This window comes from Canis lupus, chromosome 7 (assembly GCF_048164855.1).
Source record: "Canis lupus baileyi chromosome 7, mCanLup2.hap1, whole genome shotgun sequence".
Taxonomy (NCBI): Eukaryota; Metazoa; Chordata; class Mammalia; order Carnivora; family Canidae; genus Canis; species Canis lupus.
In genome coordinates, this window is record NC_132844.1 from 46,981,102 (window position 1) to 47,000,914 (window position 19,813).

Consider the following 19,813-nt stretch of genomic DNA (forward strand, 5'->3'; position numbering starts at 1 on the left):
GTCCACACCAAAAAAAAAAAGGTAAGATACTGACATGCTACAGAGTATTCCTAAAGTATGCATTTATCTATAAGGAGAAATTATCTGATTATGATATTTAGTAAATATCTAAATGGACATTATTTCCTACTCTTCTGAGAATGGATTTGTTCTTAGCAATCTTAAAATATACTATATATGCTTTATTTCATTGATTCCCTAATTAGACTTCATTATTATTACAGTAGAATTATACCTATTTCCCAAAATAACCTTGGTTGTTAATACTAATACATTGCAGCTGCATTCAGTCAATTTTATAGAAAGGACAGATACCTCACTTCTCAAATAATTTACATATACAACTAGTATTTTTATTCTTAAAAGAACAATAGACAACATCAAAATATAATTATTTAACTTACTAGACTATTTTTTCATGAGAGACAGAGAGAGAGAGGAGAGAGAGAGAGAGAGACAGACAGACAGAGGGAGAAGCAGGCTCCACGCAGGGAGCCTGATGTGGAACTCGATCCCGGGACCCTGGGGTCACGCCCTGGGCTGAAGGCGGCTCTAAACCACTGAGCCACCCGGGCTGCCCAACTTACTAGACTATTGATTCCTAAATATAATAGTTGTTTTATTTATTTTATTTGCTTTTAATGTACAAACAGATAAGAAAACAGAATTTGGTGCAGTGCCTGGGTGGCTTATTTGGTGTCTAACTCTTGATTTGGCTCAAGTCATGATCTGAGTTGTGGCATTGAGCCCTGCCTCAGGCTCCATGGAGGAGTCTGCTTGAGATTCTCTGTTTCCCTCTCTCCTTCCCCCTTACCCTGCTCAACCTCTCTAAAATAAATAAATAAATAAATAAATAAATAAATATTTTTAAAAAATAAAATAAGATTTGGTAACAAATTTTAGGACAAGGCATAGTCTGTTAATTTTATAAATGACTATGCATTAAGATGTAATTAAATTTCAAAATCAAATAATTGGAGCACAAAATAAGCTATGAATGGTCTTTATAGTTAAAAATATAAAAATAAAACAAAGTCTTGCTTATTTGTATAGAATATCAATTTCACAGTCTTTAATTCTGGGTATACTAGCTCCTTCAGAAGACATTCAGACCTTACCAGAACTTAAGTAAATGAATGAGATTCTTATTTCAAACTTTAATGGAATTTGTATAAACATTCTATTTTCCATGTCATATATTTCCCAGCATCTAATTTTACTGATCAGGCAATTCTGAAAGTTTATTTTCTTTTCTATTTTAAAACATGAAGTTTAGAAATAAGTATTATTTATTGAAGTGATAATATGAAATAGGACATTTGCCAAAATTAGCCAACAAACTGGCAACTCTCAGTACTATTTTGCATTTGTGGAAAATCTAAGTATTAATTATAAGTTATGTAATTCCTTTTGCATTTCAAAATATACCCCAATAATCGACTTAATAGAAAAAATGTACAACGTAAAACTAAAGTATCATCCAGTATCTCTTACTATTTTTAACACCAACGATTTATGTATTATGTTAACATAATGACACACAAGGTTTATTTCCAATATTCTATTTCTTGCAGTTTCCTCTACTCTAACTTTTGACATACAAAAATCAGCTATAAATAACTAGGAAAACATACTATATGGATTTTTAATTGGAAGTAATATTGAAGATTTATTGTCTCATTCCTAATCAGTTAATCTACCAAATGCCTATGTAACACATTCAGATTTTTATGACACGTTACTTGCTCAGTAGCTTCAAAATAGACTGGAAATGAATTTGAACATTAATTAGTATCTAACAATATGTAGAACTTGGAAAGGTATATCCAGTTAAGTTGAAACAAATTTGGTTTTAATATCAAGTAATGATACATTTAAAAATCATAATAAATGTCAATTGCTCTGCTAAAATGTTTCTTAATATGCTGCAACACCACACAGCCACCTTTATTTATAACAAATAATGAAACTGTAGTACTAAACTAATCAAATTCAAATGAATTCAATTACATATGTTTCAGTAAAACACTGTTTAAGAAATGCAAAATTTTAAAAAATGAAAGTTTCATTTCTTTGTAATCAAAAGCAGAGAGATTTAAACTTCAACCAACCAGGTGATAAGTTCATCATTTCTTTTTGCTCTTAGTGGAAGTTGTCAAGAACATTTGACATCTCTTCAACTTGCTATCTTATTTGTCCTTATTTATGAACCTCGTGTTGATATTTAAACCACAGGACAGGAAGAAGAGGACAGCCACAGTTCTATTAAAATATATACATCAATATTTGCAAATAATGCATGTAGTATTAAAGGATCTGTAATTTCCAAAGGAAATGTGCAATATCTCTCATTTCCTCAGCTCTTGTGTTTTTTTGTTGTTGTTGTTGCTTTTTTTCCCTTTCTTTTTCCTGTGTCTAATGATGCCCAACTAATTTGGGACAGTAAGAAATACCATTAATTAACTGGCCTAGTGTTGAGGACATCAAGACTCTCATCAGAAAGAAAAAAAGTGAATGAATAAAACACTACCATATCCAAATAACTACAAAAGTCACAAACCGTTTTTTTTTTCACAAATTGAAAAGTGGCTATCTTTCAGTGAAAATATATTTTTAGCAATTTTGCAAAACTTGTAACAAAGAGGATGTTGAATTAATACATTTTTAATCAACTAGTGCTTCTAGCTAAGTATATAAAGAAAGTAGAAATATTAGCAGGTAAAGAGTTACAAGTTAAGAATGTATTTGAAATACAAAAGTTGAGCCTTTCTTAGTATAATAAATCAAATCTCACTTTTGATTTAGTCTGACCTGGTCATTTCTAATTCTAACCCCATTTTGATCTTCAATTTGAAGGCAGCAAGGCTCAAGCTACGTAGATCATTTCCTTCCAAAAGTTTGATTTTTCTGTCATTCTTACAGAAAGGTAGAAAATTTTTGAATATCAATGTATGCTCTATATTCCCTAGCTGATAGTCTGAGCTACTGTAAGAATCTTGGGAATTTTTTAATAATAATTGAGGTTCTATTAAACTTAGTTCTCAAACAGCTTCTTAGAGTTTATTCATCAAATAATTCGGAGTGTAAAAGTAGCACATAAACATTAATTGAACAGCCATTAAGCAGTATGACTGTTTGTTTTTGGTTGACAGAGGACATAAAGCTCCATACCCTATGGTGGAAAACAATTAGGTCTTATGATGAACATGGCATTAAATATACTACTACCAGACTTGTAGACCAGTTTCACTTTACTGAATAGCAGTCAGCCATAGTTAGAAGCCTGCCCAAGTTATAGGAAGTCATATTTTTACTGTCATGACTTAGCTGCTTATAAATATTGTAGTGTGCCTCATGCCTTATGCTAATGGCAATGACTAATGGTTGTCATTATCTTCATTCAATCTCATAAAAAAACTTCCTCAGGAGAGACTGATCATAGCTAGAATGCTGCTTAAAGTTAAACTGTTTTTCTAAAACACAGAATATAAAATGCACTTAAGTACAAGAGGTTGGATGGATAATTTATTTTGTTTTGAGTATGTCTGACAACTGCTCCTGTTGTTAAATTTGCCATGAACTGAATTGATATACCATATGGGGATGCCGTAGAGATGCCTATATGTGTGACTGCATAATACTTTAAATTGTTCTGCCCATCTGGGACTATAGGTGAAGATGTATGATAGAGAAACCAAAAGATGAAATAAATCTGACAATGACTGGAGGTTCAGTGTTTTAAACAATGGAGGTGAGCCCCCTCATCTATTTGATTTCATTCATGCACTCTCCTTCAAGACAGGTGCAGCACACTTCATTATGGTCCCAAAAAGAAATGCTTAAATGGATGAAGCAGATCTTTGCATCTGATAGAAGCTAAGTGGGACATTCAATGAATGTCAAACAAGTGAGAGACTTTTAGTTTTATTCTACATTGTAGCAGCACAACAGTAATGTGCTGATTCTCACATGTGCATGATTTTCATACACCTATTTCTTCAGAACTTGAAGTTATGAATTTCTGTACTACAGAATAAAATCAAAACAAAAAGCAACTAATAAGGAAATATATTTTGTTGAGGGATTGTGATGATATTCACATGATTTCTATTAAAGTGTATATGAAGGATAGAAAGTTCTGGAGGAAGAGGAAATGTCGTCCACCATACATGATACATCTTTATGGAGCTTGTGTCTAAAGAGTTACCTTAGTCATCCTTCTCCATCACCTTCTTGTCTTAGAGGGAGGGTTCAGTGTTGCCGGCAAGAAGGATGACATACAGTGGGCGTCCAGTAAATATTTGTAGAATGAAATGGGGTGGAATGGAGCAGCTTGGGACAGAACACCATAGACTAGGGACATGATTATTTGTTCCTTCCTAAAATTCTACTTTGTTTTAAAACAAAAGGAGAAATAAATGTATGGATGGATGGGTAGGCAGTGAAATAAATGATTCAAAATAGAAGTTTGTTTCCTTCTTCAAGCACACTCTTATTAAAAAATAATTTGCAGGTCTCCTGGCTGGCTCTGTTGGAAAGCATGCAACTCTTGATCTGAGGATCATGAGTTCAAGCCCAATGATGGGTGTAGAGATTGCTTGCATAAATAGATAAACTTAAAAAATATAAAAGCAAAAAATAATTTGTTTCAAGAGTATAAATCACAGTGTATATATTTGTTTTAATGAGACAAGAAATTGCATAAGAGATTTCAGAAAATTTCTCTTAAAAGTAATTAAAATAATTTTTTCTTTAAAAATTAAAGTGTACTTTCCAGGACCTAGTCAGAGAGACTTTAGGAAATCTTCAGCTAAGTTACAAATACTATAGAAACATCATGCCTCCTCTCCTCCTCATGTCTCAGAGGAGCTTGGGAGAAGGCCAGCAGCATTATTTTGTACCCATCTTGAATCTGACCCACACATACCATCTTTCCAAAGAGTTCCATGTAAATTCTTCTGCACAATTTAACACTACCTTAGGAATTTGTTTTTAGTTAGAAAATACATTGTAGATAAAGTGACCATTCATCCTGGTTTATGCTTGTTGTCCCAGTGTAATTAAGAGTACCACCTTTCACTTTCAGACATGCCCCATATGGATGACAAATTATGGTAATCTTATCTACAAATAAAAACACAATGTTAAGAATAATAAAATAACCTTTATTGGAAACTTGCTATTTGTCTGAGACTTTGAAATACTTTCATGTATAATGAATTCTTCACCGTAACCCAACGAGGGAGATATTTTATTTCCCCTATCCTACTTAGGGTCGAAGAAACCAAGACAGAGGGATTGAACAGCATGGGTCCTCTCAGAGTGGGCAAACCTGAAATCAGACAAAGGTCTGACTCTTTAACAACATAGGTCAGAAGACGGTATGCTATTTTTCTATTTGCTGGTCGAAATGAGTAACTTGGTTTTACCAAATACATTTAAAGATTATCAATAGTTTTAACTTGTCATTCTTATTAGCTGTTATAAATTGTATTTTTATAAGGAATATGCATTTTAAGATGCAGGAAAAGAGCACTCAACTGAACTAGGTTGTGGTTCAGAATATTACTATTACTATATTAATGATAATAACAATGATTAATTGACTAGTTTTTGTACTTAGAGCTTTCCCTGCATTCCCTGACTCTTAAAATAGCTCTGTGAGGTAGAACATTCCAATCCCATGAATGTGTACAGATTGCTTTAGCTACTTATCCTAAATTACCCCAGAGGTTAAAAGGAAGATCAAGGATCATTTCATTTCAGCAGGCCTCCCCAGCTCTGACATTCTCTGACTAGATTAGATGTCTCTGGGAGCAACTGGTTTTTGGGATATACAGTAGCATGAAATCTGAACACTGAGGAAAATTCTTGGGGAGGAAAGGACTTCCCTAACATCTCATATTTATATTAGCTATTGTACAGTAAGTGCTTACTAAGGGCCTTCACTTTATAAACTTTTTTCTTTTGTTTTTCTCTTCACCATAGGCCAGATAAGAAGAGAATTTGGATTTGAACCAATGTAAGTTTAACTCCACTATGCTAGCATTAGCATCTTTCTCTGAAACTCTCTAGAGATTGCCCTAATTCAAGAACCTTTCTGAAAAGCAGTATTAAATAAAGATGAATAAATAATATTTGCTTATAATCAATTTTTTCAACCACTGTGTAAAGCATATGGATAGAAAAGCAGATATGATAGTATTATAGAGAGGTTGTAGAAAGAAATTCCTTTTTCAAAACGAAGTATAGAAATTCTTAATAGTGCAGAGTAGGTTCTGTGTGCTGCTGAAAACAGAGTAAATAGAAGTCTGTGTCTATACCCAAAAGATACTTAAATTCACTTGGGGATATAAGAACATAAATGTACACATTTATGTATATGTACATTATGTATAATCCCTCTACATAATGTAGAGGGATTATATGCTATTATAAAATGCCAAATCATACAGTGTAATCTAAACAGTGGTTCTTACTGGGAATGCATTGTGTGTGATGTGCTTTAAAAATACAAATGCCAGGACCATTTTGCATTGACTTATTAAAGTTTCTGAGGTTGGAGCCTGGAAATGTGTATTTTTTAAACTCCGCAGGTGATTCTGAAGTGACTATGAATAACAACCACAGATTAAAATATATGTGGAACATATTAATATGTTAATTATGCAGCTTTAAAAAGAAGAGGTTAACCTGGCCTGGAATTTTAAAAGATGGCCTCTAAAAGAGGTGAGATTTGTATGAAAAGTCAGATACCAACAGAAGGTAGGTAAACTAGAACTTTTTTCCCCCTTTTATGCTCAAAACAAAATCTTGCCTTTAATGTTTTTTGCCTGAATTTCAGATTCCTATTAGATGAATTGGTTGATAAAATGTGTAACAATAAACACCTGGAAGTGTTCCATTATCTTCTAATATGAAACTCAGGTTTCAAGTCTTGCTTGAAAGCTTGTATATTATTATATATAGAGAAAGATGTATCCGTATATAGATATATAGAAAAAGATTATAGATTTTACTACCCATAATAAAGGATTTTTGTCACAATTAGTAAATGCAGTTTAGATTGCAAACTGCCAAGGACAAAATCGATATTTTATTCAAATCCCTATATCATAGGGATTGGTATCTAAAATATGCCTGACATATATTTGTTTGTTGAACAAACAAGACATTTAGATTTCCCTAGTTTATTCATTCTACCTTGTTTGTAAGATTCCAATGGTTTCCATTTGAAGGATCAAGCATTTGATCTATGAAGGTTTTGTCAGTTTGTTTCTTGATCCAGAACCAATAACCTGGCAAAGACTTTTAACAATTGTTACTTTATAAAAATAAGCTTTTTAGAATTTTTCTTTCTCAATAAAAAAGATTAAAAAGGCAAAAGAGTTACAAACATCTTAACAACAGGGGCCTTTCCCATCCATGCTTGTGCCTAGACAGCTGGTAAACCCCTCTTCTCAGAGCAGCCTCTCCACGGAGGACAAAATCACCAAACCTGTCAGTGGAAGCCTTTATAAGCTTTCCCAAGCTTTCTGCAGACTTTTTTTTTTTTTTTTTTTTTTTTTTTAGAATAGGGTTGTTTTGCCATTGCTTTGGTTTGGGCAGTTAACAGTTCTAAATGCATGACTGTCAATTAGGGAAAGACAATTATGTAATTTCACTCATACTCAGTTGATATTGCAGAGGATCATGGGGAAAGGGAGGGAAAACTGAATGGGAAGTCATTAGAGAGGGAGAAAACCATGAGACTCTTAACTATAGGAAACAAACTGAAGGTTGCTGGAGAGGAGAGGGTGGTTGGGGTAATTGGGTGATAAGCATTAAGGAGGGCACATGATGTGATGAGCACTGGGTGTTACATGCAACTGATAAATCATTGAACACTAAATCTGAAGCTAAGGATGTACTTTATGTTGGCTAACTAAATTTAAACAAAAAATAAAATAAAATGAGTGTCTTGTAGACAGCAAAAAATAAAAGGCATGACTGTCAGAAAGATCACTGAGAATCTTTAATCACTGTATTACATCTCCCCAGCACCAAAGGAGCCAAGCTTCCTTAGCATGTTGTTGTTATTGTCGTTTTAAAAAAAATGTTAGGGGATATTCATATTCCCCTCCATGGAATTTTATAATACTTTTGGAAACAGTTTCATAGACAAGACAAATAATAGAAAGAAGAAAGAATAAACAGAAAAAAAAACACAGATGAGAAAAGAATATGGTGACATGATGATAGAAAGCTTTGAATTTCTTATTCATATATTGATTTTGGAGAATAAAGGAGAAAGTGGAAAGCATCACATGATGTTTACTTGTAGACGTGTATTTGTAAAAATATTTTTAACATGAAGCAGCTGTGACAATTAAGGCAGATACTACTTTTTTTTGGTATTAGAAAAGAGACAGGTAGGATCCAGAAGAGGGAGCTTGGAAAGAAACAACTGTCACAGAACAGGATGCCTGTCAGCTCAGCCTCGGTGCCACTCAAGGGAAGTCCTGATTGTCCAACCCCATTGTTTCTGGTTCCATTGATGTGGATCTAGGATACAGGGGCTTAAACGAATGGGCACTCTTCCTTAAAGGACTATTGGATGAACTCTTGACATGACTATATTCTGTAACAGACACATGGAATTATTAGGTGGACCCAAACCCAAGACTTCCAGATTGCTAATTGGAATTTCAGTAACCATATTGGCTGCAAAATAACCTAAGGAACTTTGGTTTGAAAAATGGCTAGTATCTAGCTCAAGGTATGTATCTGCTACCATATGAATCGCTGCACTTTTTCAACTTCCCCTCCCCTCTTTCCAGATACTACATGAGCACCTCATCCCAACAAGCCTGATGATCATCAGTGAAAAACATTCCAACATAAACATGATTATAACATTCATTATCAGTAGTGATTGAACATTGAACATATCTGAAACAGTTTAATTCATATTGAGTTGCATAAAACATCTGAAAATAGAATGAATTTGTGTTTTAAGAATATTTTAAGAGTGGATCGTCACATCCATGACATACATGTCATCTTGAGTACAACAGTAATTTTAATCAGCCACTGGTGTGCTGGAGCCATAAGCCAATGAGATCCAAATACCCGCATCTCTTCTCAACTAAGCATTCTGAGACTTCACTTTGGTAGTATGACGCAGACCCTGGTGGGACTATTTAGACTATCAAAATCATCAAGGGCTTTGTCTTAGTATAGTCCATTCAGGCTGTTATTTTAAAAAATTATATAGAGTGGATAGCTTTTAAACAACAGAAATTAATTCCTCATAGCTCCATAGGCTGGGTGTGTGACATCAGGAGGCCGGCATGGTTGTGTGAGGGCCTTCCTCCAGGTTGCCTTCTGGAGAAGGCTTTTCTTTCTATCCCCGCATGGCAGAAGGGTGAAGGAGCTCAGTGGAATCCATTTTATAAGATCACTATTCCCATTCATGAGGGCTCTACCTTCATGTCCTAATCATATCCCAAAGGCCCTACTTTCTAACACCATCACCTGGGCATGAGGATTCCAGCATGAATTTTCCTGAGAGAGAGGCAGAACAAGCATTCAGACCATAGTATGCTGTAAATTAGAGCTTTATCCCCCGCCAGAAAGCAAGTGTAAGCCAGTTTACCAGCACCAGCACATCACTGAGTTAAATGGACATTTTAGAAGAAGAAAAAAACCAATATAAATATATGTCTGTAATTAATAACACTGCTTGCTAAGTGTATATTTAAAGAAGACATGGCTTAAGAAAGACAGTATTTTGTTAGACTGCTAGGGCTCATATCTCTTATTATGCCAGTTAGCCTCCTTGTCTCTCTTAGTCCCTTTCTCCTTAAAATAAGAATATAGTAATACCTAATTCATAGGATTGTTCTGATGATTAAATGAATTAATATATGCACTTTTAAAGTGCCTGATACAGGGAAGGTGATCAATAAGTATTTTCTATTACCATCAGCATGAGATGAAACTATATGGTATTTTATAGTGTTCTCCTGAAAGACTGCCTATTTTCAGTGTTATTTTCCTTGTTGAGCTTTTATATCTTTTAGAAGCCAATACCTAACTTCCACAAGTTCTGTGAAGATCTGTTAAATGAAAGCATATCAAATCACTTTAAAATGCATAAAGTACTATGTAAATGAAAGGTGGAATAATTATGTTAAAGGCATCATCTTGAATTTTGTTTATACTGCATCTTTGAAATGAGCATCAGATTTTTCTCTAGGCAGTTACTGCTCCTACAGAAACAAACACAGATGGTGCCCAAACCTCCTACTGAATAGTTCTAGGCAATGGCATTTATCAAAATACCGCAGGTCACTAAATGTGCAAAGACTCAAAACAAACCCCTCATCTCAGTGTCAGGCCAGCACAGTAATTTAGGCAAATAAGCCTTTGTTTGATAATTGAAGGATCTTCTGATTTGTAGAATGTACTAGCACAACACACAGAAAATCTTACATGTAGGCTAAGTTTTACAAAATAGGACATTAAAATGCAATTTCTTTTAGAGAAAAAATTTAGTTTTCTTCACTGATGAGTGTTTCTAGCCAAATTAGAACTACTTTTGGGGGTGTGCATACAGATGTTCTGATTTTACGTTGACCTTCTAGCCAAGCAAAGCAGAGAAAGAAAGGAAACATATTTTAAAGGTATTTTTCCTTATACTCAAACCTTCTAAGAACCCAGTCATTACAGTGCAAGCTTCCTTTCATCATCAAGATAGTCCTTGATTTCTATAACTTAACTCTCTTGATGGGGTCTTGGGCTTGTTTGCTTGCCCTCCCCTGGCCCACTGGGGGACAGGAAATTTTGACCTCTGAGGCTTCCTTCCCTAGAGCCCAGTCTCAGGGCAACTGTATGTAGCTGGCTTCTTCCAATGGAACTTGGGAGTTGGGACACTGGGAGGAGACAGGAGATTAGAAAGAAGGGAGCAGTCAGGGCACGTCTCTCAACATTGCTTGCCTCCTGCACCTTCTCAGGCTACAGCTGTGTATCTCCATGCCCACCTCCTGCTGCTGAATCCTGTCATGTTTCACTCTTACCTGGTAACCTATGGCTCCTGCCTCTTTTCATCCTGTGCCCCTCCAGCTAGGGTTGGATGTGGCTTGCTCCTGTCACTGAATGTCCTGTCACCTCACTTTTGTCTGATTGGCTTCTTCTGTCTCTTTCATCACCTGTTTTATGCTTTCATCAATTCATGAATTGATTAAATCCTCCATTTGATGAATATTCTAAGTGAATCCTGTTTTCCTTGACTGGACACTAACTGACCTAGGGCCACTTGCTCAACTGAATTCTTAGGCAAGTAACACTGCTGGAAGTACAGTTCCTCTGCATTTACCATAAAGATCTCAGAAGTTCTTCTGGAGCATGAAATCCTGCAATCACTGTACCCTTTGCAGATCCTTCTCCTTTAGGTAAATGGTGAGTCTCCCGTGAGCCCATTCTGTGCCGAGTCCTGAGGTGGAGGCAGAGAAAAAAATCTGTTCCTTGTTTCTGCTAACCTTAATGTCTAGCTTCTAAAAATAACATCTTACAAAGATCGTTCACATTTTTCTCTACACCTCATCCTATTGCATTGCTTGTACTGCTCCCCTTTCCTGAAATGACCCTCTTTTCCTTTTATTTTACTTTGTTGTGTTATCAGTTCTCAATCAAATAACCACCTTTCTAGTAGTGTTCTCTAAACTTTCCTACTCATCGTTGGGTTGACACTCTTGTCCACTCTTTGGGGCCCCATACCGCAGTGTATAAAATATATGCATGTCTTTCTCTCTGTCTTGAATTAGCCTATATGCTCCAAAATGAAAGAACTATGTTTATTTTTGTAGTCCTACTGCTCCAGAACCTCCTTGGCACTGAGGGATTATTAAAAAAAAAAATTGTGGAATTGCTGCTGAGCACTCTGAAAGGTCCAAGGCCTCTTGTGCTGGACAGAAATTAATTTTCAAATCGTGGAGTGAAAGGTTTGTTTTGTTTTGTACTAGGAATATTTTACTGACAAACACATGAGAGACACTGGTTATCTCACAAAAGCCTAGTGTCTGTGCCCCACTTCTAGACATGCTAGATTTTATTGAGCAACACTGATCAGTAGGGAAATAGGCAGACAAAGGGAACAGTAGACTGTAACAAGTTTAGAACACATCTTCTCCAATCTCCACCTTGTGTCAGGTCTCCTTCAGTAGAAAATGCATCTATGTTTGGCTTCCTAAGTTTAAGCCCTTATTTTCCGTGTCCAACTCAACATATGCCCACTGCCTTCACCATCAATTAAGTAAATGCCATAAATGCCATGGCTCTAACTCATTTCCTGTGACAAGGATGAACTCAACCATGCTCTGTTTATTCCATTTATAATGGCTTTCCCTGCACACTGTGGTCCATGTCACTCCTCATGCGTCTGTTTATTGTACCCAATTAGACTCAGATCTTTGCGTTCAGAGGTACATTTACTCTCTATCTCCTCACAGCATGTTCATAACATAGGCTTGTGAATTACATGTCTTCTACGTTTCACCAATATTTGTGCTAATCTTTTTAGTTTCTTGTCAAATGAACATGTCTCTGTGTTCACTCCGTGGTTACCAGTTTCTTAACAGTGAGATCACAGGCAAGTAGACAACCTTGCTTTGTTTTTGTTTCCTCATCTATAAAATGGAGATGGTGCTAATACCTAACTCACAGGGCTTCTTACTGGACTGATGAAGCTAGAGCATGCTAGGCCCTTAGAATAATGCCTGGCACATAGTAAACCCTCAATAAATGCTCACTAATCATATTCTAATCTCTCTATTATTATTTTTGTGACCAATTCCAAATTAAGGCAGGTGTACTTCTAATACATAATGAATAAATTCACACTAAGATGGAGCAAGGAGAAAAAGAGAGAAGGTACACATAAGTAAGAGGGAGTATAGCCTTAGCTGCATTAGAAATGTAAAATGGCAATCGGAGAAGGACAAACATTATATGGTCTCATTCATTTGGGGAATATGAAAAATAGTGAGAGGGGATAAAGGGGAAAGGAGAGAAAATGATGAAAATATCAGTGAGGGTGACCGATCATGAGAGACTCCTAACTTTGGGAAACGAACAAGGGGTAGTGGAAGGGGAGGTGGGCGGGGGTTGGGGTGACTGGGTGACGAGCACTGAGGGGGGCACTTGACCAGATGAGCACTGGGTGATATGCTATATGATGGCAAATTGAACTCCAATTAAAAATAAATAAATAAATAAAGGACGTGGTTGTGATGTAAAAAAATAAATAAATATAAAATTAAAAATTAAAAAAAAAAGAAATGTAAAATGGCACGGTAGAAGGTCAGAATCCTAAGATTTTGTTAGGTCCTCTTGAGCAGTTTTTCTTTCATTTTTATTCCTGGTAGAAAATGTTCCTTCATATACCTTTTACATACCAAATGACAAAGATTACTCTTACCTTTCTTGGTCTAGAAAATTTGGAGAAGAGCTTATCATAATCTACTTTTTAATAACCTCTAGCCAAAGCAAAACAAAAACAAAACAAACAAGCAGAACCCCACTCTTGCTAAGAAATCACAAGTGATTTACTTCAATGATTTACAAACTTGTTCGTTTAAAGGCTATTTATTTTCCCCATAGTTGTTTGAATTCCTTTACCTCATCAAGATTGGCACTACATTTCCCATGTTAACAATGTAACATAATACAGAAACACCGTTAGTTCTTTAAAAAAAAAAAAAAAGAGGGAACATCCTTCTCTACTTGACTACACTTTCCTCTGCTTGCTTCTTCTTTATGAAGTATAAAATGTATTTCATTTAACAATACTTATTTAGTTTCTAAATAAAGCCAATTACAGAAGGCCTAGGTGAGGAAGTGACATTTAAGCAACACCTAAAGGAAGAAAAGGAAAGAGCCATTCAAAGTGCTGGAAGAAGAGCAATTTCATGCAGAAAGAACAGTAGTACAGATGTTGTGGTGGGAAAAAGAATGTACATAAGTCACTGGGTCTGTAACTGGATTCTGGTGAGCAGTGGGAGGGAATGGTATGAGAAGAGCTAGGAAGGTGAGATCACACAGGGTTTTCGGATTAGGGTGTTCTCAGTGCAAACCAGACACTGCTAAAAGATACATAAAGAAGGAGCTAGTGTATATAGGATCCATGTTTCAAAAGATAACTCTGGTTGCTGTATGGAGAATTAATGGAAAGGGGACATCAGGAAAATAAGACAGCCTAGCAGAATATTAAACTAATCTAAACAAGAGAGATTTCTAGCTTAGACTGAAGAGCTGGCAATGGAGATGTAGAGAACTAAGTATGAGAGATTCTTAAGAAGTAGAAATGATGAAATGCCCGGGTAGTTCAGCGGTTTGGCACCGCCTTCAGCCCAGGGCCTGATCCTGGAGACTCGGGATGGAGTCCCACATTGGGCTCCCTGCATGGAGCCTGCTTCTCTCTCTGCCCGTGTCTCTGCCTCTCTCTCCCTCTCTCTTTCTCTCTCTCATGAATAAATAAATAAAATCTTAAAAAAAAAAAAAGGCTTAAAGGAAAGATCTGCCCTCCTATGCCTACCTAGAAATAATTAATATAGAAATGGCCCTTAGGCCTGAGATCAATGACACTATCACAAGAGGAGTGTACAGAAATTAGGCAAGAAAACCGAGAACTAAATCTGAAATATCAGAATGTGAGATCTAGTGAAGAGGAAAAACACGCAAACATAACTATTTGGTTAATTCCTACTCATATTCTATCACTCAGGCCAGACATTGGCTCTTTAAGACAAAACTTCGTCTCTTTCCTTATTAAGCCAAGCTGTGCTAGAATGACTGCCCTCTTCTCTGCTCCTATGGTTTTTCCATGTTATTGCTATGCCAGATATTATTGGCTATTATTTGTCCACTCCACATGAGGCTGACCTTGAGGTGGAACATGTGTTCATCTCTAAATTCCAAAGATCAACCACACCACCTGATGGAAAGTGCAAAATACAGACGTTCTGACAGACTAAGCGAATGAATTGCACAATCTGACTCTACTAGAATGGGGATAGAAAAAATAGTGATGATAATATGGTGACAGAAGCCTTCAAGTGGCTGGGGAACGCATAGGACATCTTTGTTTTCATGGTGATAGTATTACTGGCCACTCCTCTTTCTCATTATGAAGTCAGATTCTACTCTTACCCTACACAAAGACTTTGGGACATTGGGCTCACGTGTGTTGTACTACAGGAACTATATATAGAGATAGTGGAATAAATGAAAATATTTCAAGAAGTTTGAAAGGCAGCTAATTTCATAAAAACTCAAGATGGCATAATACTGAGGGCCTTTTTAAAGTATATCTTAAAATATTATTATAGTAATTTGGTTTTGCTTCTTTATATGAAATTTAAAATAAAGGAAAAAAAAGGTATGTTGGGTCAATTTGCAATCTGAATATGAGTCCCTTCCGAGACAATTTTCTATACGTTTTTTTAAAATATTTTATTTATTCATGAGAGACAGAGAGAGAAGCATGCTCCCTGCCGGGAGCCCAATGCAGGACTCGATCCCAGGAACCCAAGATCATGACCTGAGCCAAAGGTACTGATCAACTCCCAAGCTATTCTTAATTAGAACCCCTTTTTTTGTGATTTCAGTGCTATGTCTTACGATTCTCATTGAGAGGAGTACAGCTAGTCCATGAATGCTATGGATGCATTAGATCATTGCTTCCATATATATATTTTTTTGCTTCCATATATTTTTATACACATTAATCATTCACAATTTGGCCTTTGAAAACAAAAACTAACATTAAAGAGTCTGTGACCTCTACATCACAACATTTAAGGACTAAAGTAGAATAAGCATTCATAAATACTTCATAGCAAAATAAATAAGTAAATGAAATGCATAAAAGATGATAGAGGCTAATTAAGTAATGTGCACTTATATCCACAAAAGGTCTCTGGACACATAGTGGTATGATATCCTCTACTTCTTTAACTATGAAACAGAATTGGTTGTAAGACAAATTAATGAAAGCTTTTAAACATAAGAGATAAATAATCAGCAAAATTTTGGATATTGATTATGAGAAGCATCTGATTTCAAAATTTAAAAAGTGTGGCTTTTAAATTATTTTTAAAAACCCAATGTGTCACAACTAAATTGAACTGAATTAATTTCTATGTCAAGGAGAAATGGTTAGCAAATGTTTTAGGACTCAGTATTTGAGTTATAGAATTATCTATGATTACATATAACTATAGATAATTACATATTAACTTACATAAACATTATGTTTTATTGACTTATTGATATCTCTGTTGGTAAAAATACTGACTGAGGTTGGTCCCTCCTTTGAGATATAAAATAAGTAAAATTATAGACCTAAGTATGAAAATCCCACACACCAATTTATTATGTTGCCACCAGTAAACATATTTTCATGTTTCAGCATTTATAGGATGCTTTGACAGTCATTTCTCAGTGATCTTATTTTATCCTTAGATCTATAACAGTAGAGGTTCTAAAGATGATAGAATTGTGCATTTGAATACATACCATATATACTCATTTTCTACTTGTCTATTCCTGATAAAAGTTAGATACAAAAGAGTCTAAATACCTAATAAATATTTCTGATTGCATAGGTGATGAAATGTATTTTTTTAGAAGGTGAAGATGGTGTTATGGTTGCCAAGAAGCCTCACGGACTCTTCTGAACATACACAAAAGCCAAATACAAAGACCATATTCTTCACAACTTTGTAAGTTCAAGAAACCAGAATAATGATCTTCTTAATACTAGATAGATCAATAATATGTATTAAAGCATCTTCCAACAATTCCCAAGTGCTTTACATTTGCATACTATGAATAATGCCCATATAATTTTTTTATTATATAATAAATGGTCCTCCAGAAATGATGAGTTGTGTGTGGGGTTTTTTTTAAGATTTTATTTATTTACTCATGAGAGACATGGAGAGAGAGACAGAGACACAGGCAGAGGGAGAAACGGCTCCTGGGACTCCATTGCAGGACCCCGGGATCATGACCTGAGTCAAAGGCAGACATTCAACCACGGAGCCACCTAGGTGCCCCTGTATTTTTTTTTTTAACCCATGAAAAGCAACACAGAAGCGAAAAGGTAGTTGTCTTCTGGGGTACAGACAAATACTATATTTTTTTTTTGGCCCTGCCTACTTTTTTTAAATCTAGAAGGGTTCTCTAAACACAAACTATTGGATAGGTTTGTTTATTTTAAAGATTTTATTTATGTGAGAGAGAGAGAAAGAGAGTATGCTAGAGCACAAGTGGGTGGAGTAGCAGGCAAAGGGAGAGGGAGAAGTAGACTCTCTGCTAAGCAGGGAGCCCAACATGGCTGGATCACAGGACCCTGGGATCATGACCTCAGCCAAAGGCAGATGCTTAATGCACTGAGCCACCAGGTGCCCCAGTTTGTTTGTTTTTTTAAAGTTAATTTTGTAGCCAGTTTTTTTTTAAGGTTTATTTATTTGAGAGAAAGAAAGAGTGTGTGTACGTGCAAGCAGAGGGAGAGGGAGGGAAAGAATCTCAAGTAGACTTCCCTACCCTCTGAGTGTGAAGCCCCACATAGGGCCATCCCACGATCAAGACCCTGATATCATGACCTGAACTGAAAACAAGAGTAGGAACCTCAACGAACTGATGCACCTGGTACCCCTAAACACAGACTATTGTAATACACATGGTGTTCTGAGTTTATTTAGTGCTCATTTTAGAAAAACGTATCTCTATTTATAGCACTGTGTGCTTATTTATATAACATTCCTATAACTGGAAACTACCAAAAGGAAAGATCGCCACTATTAGAAATAGTGCTGTCTTGTGGGCCTAGGGAATTGACAAGATCATGCCAGTATTCAGCAACTGAACATGGTTCCAGCCACTTTGCAGGGACTGACTCAGTGAATCCTCTCAGCAACCATATGAATAGGTGTAATGCTACCTCTGTTTTACAAATACGGAAATTGAGGCTCAGAGATTTTAAATAACTTTCCATAACCATGCAATTTGTAGATGTTAACCTGAATGAAAACACAAGAAACTGTTCAAAGCACACACACACAAAAATGTGTGTTTATTAAAAAAACTATGAGAGATGCTGCCATCATCATAATCATTAGCCTAAATAACACAGTTCTATTTACATGGGAAATTGGGGTGTTATCAGAAGTTATATAAAGAAAATAAGGGTGATCCATTATCAAATGAGTTGGAAATGTGAAGTATACATATGTGTGTGTGTGTCTAAATATATACAGATCAGAACACACACACACACACCAGAATTTACACATTCAGATGAGCTCTCTTTTAAGTGGCCATCATGGGGAGCCACACATCATCCAATTAAATTTTAAAATTCCCTTTGGGAGTTGGCTTTAAAGAACTACATCTTAAGGGGTGCTGGGTGGCTCAGTCGGTCAAGCATCTGCCTTTGGCTCAGATCATGATCCCTCCCAGGGTGCTGGGATTGAGCCCTGAGTCAGGCTCCCTGCTCAGCAGGAGTCTGCTTCTCCCTCTCCCTCTGCCCCTCACCACCCCCCCCTCCACTCATGTTCTCCTTCTGTCTCTCTCAAATGAATAAACTTAAAAATCTTAAAAAAAAAACTACATCTTAAGTATGTGCACACTGGTCTCATCCTTTCAGAATTGAAGAATTCCTGGAAATAATCAAAACTATTTGGAGCAAATTGAAATTGAGACTATCAAGTAATGAAATTGATTTTCTTGTAAAACTTATAAATTGGTTCTGAGAACAATTACAAAAGTAGATTAGAACATATATGTTAGAATATGATAGTACTGTTTAAGTAGACACGTAGGCTGATAACATGCCTGCTTTGGGGAAGCAAATGCAACTTTTTACATTATGTAGGGGGTTATATATTTAAATGCCTTCAAACAAATTAAATATATGAAATCCTTGGGTATATAAGGCAATAGGTATTAAAGGAATGATGAAAATAAGAAAGTGAGTGTCACACCTTGCAGATAAAAATAAAAAACAAAAGCATTGGGACCCCTGGGTGGCTCAGCGGTTGAGTGTCTGCCTTTGGCTCAGAGCATGATCCTGGCGTCTTGGGATCAAGTCCCACATCAGGCTCTCTCCCTCTGCCTGTGTCTCTGTCTCTGTCTCTCTCTCTCTCCCTCTGCCTGTGTCTCTCATGAATAAATAAATAAAATCTTTTTAAAAAATTCACTCAAATAAAACAAAACAAAAGCTTCTATTATTGAGGTAAAGGATGCATAAAGGGAATTATTTTTAGTTTGAGTCTTTTTTTAAAATCTCTTGAGGTGTCCTTTGAGTTATATCTGCTAAACCCTAGGGCTTTCCAGACATTATAATATAGAAACGTGACTAGGTTTCACTGTAAGCAGACCTGGTTTTGAATCAGATAGACATGTACAGATAAGTTACCTGATCTCTCCAAGTCTCAATTTTCTCATTAAAGAGCTATTAAACTGAGAGGATTAAATGTGACAATGCAAAGCTTCACTTAGCCTAATGCCTGGGATAGCCTCAAATAAACGGTGATAATTTATTTGATAATTAGAATTTAAACACCATAATGTTTAAACAACTGGAAAACCCTGCTTTATTTTGATCTCTATCTTTGCATAGAATTTTTAGTATTCCTTTGACCAGCCCTTTAACCACTATTTACTAAATATATCCTAAGCACAGACCATTATGCCAGAGACTAGGGATACAAAGGTGAAATGAGTAAGTCGTATTGGCAAAGGTTTATGACTGGAGAAATGAAGCTCA

At 35.8% G+C, this 19,813-nt stretch overlaps 1 protein-coding gene across 18 annotated transcripts in view; it reads left to right on the plus strand.

Annotated features, from left to right (window-relative positions):
* The window catches only part of KHDRBS2 (KH RNA binding domain containing, signal transduction associated 2), a 591,382-nt gene that overhangs the window by 561,477 nt on the left and 10,092 nt on the right, over nt 1–19,813 (plus strand). For 10 of the 18 annotated variants that reach the window (XR_012034042.1, XR_012034041.1, XR_012034039.1 and 7 more), the window contains 3 exons: nt 5,989–6,022; nt 6,597–6,765; nt 16,647–16,763. The gene's annotated coding sequence lies outside the window, so the exon portion shown is untranslated. Of the gene's footprint in view, nt 1–5,273; nt 5,382–5,988; nt 6,023–6,596; nt 6,766–16,646; nt 16,764–19,813 lie in introns of all 18 variants that reach the window. The other 8 variants (XR_012034043.1, XR_012034040.1, XR_012034027.1 and 5 more) reach the window with 3 other exon arrangements.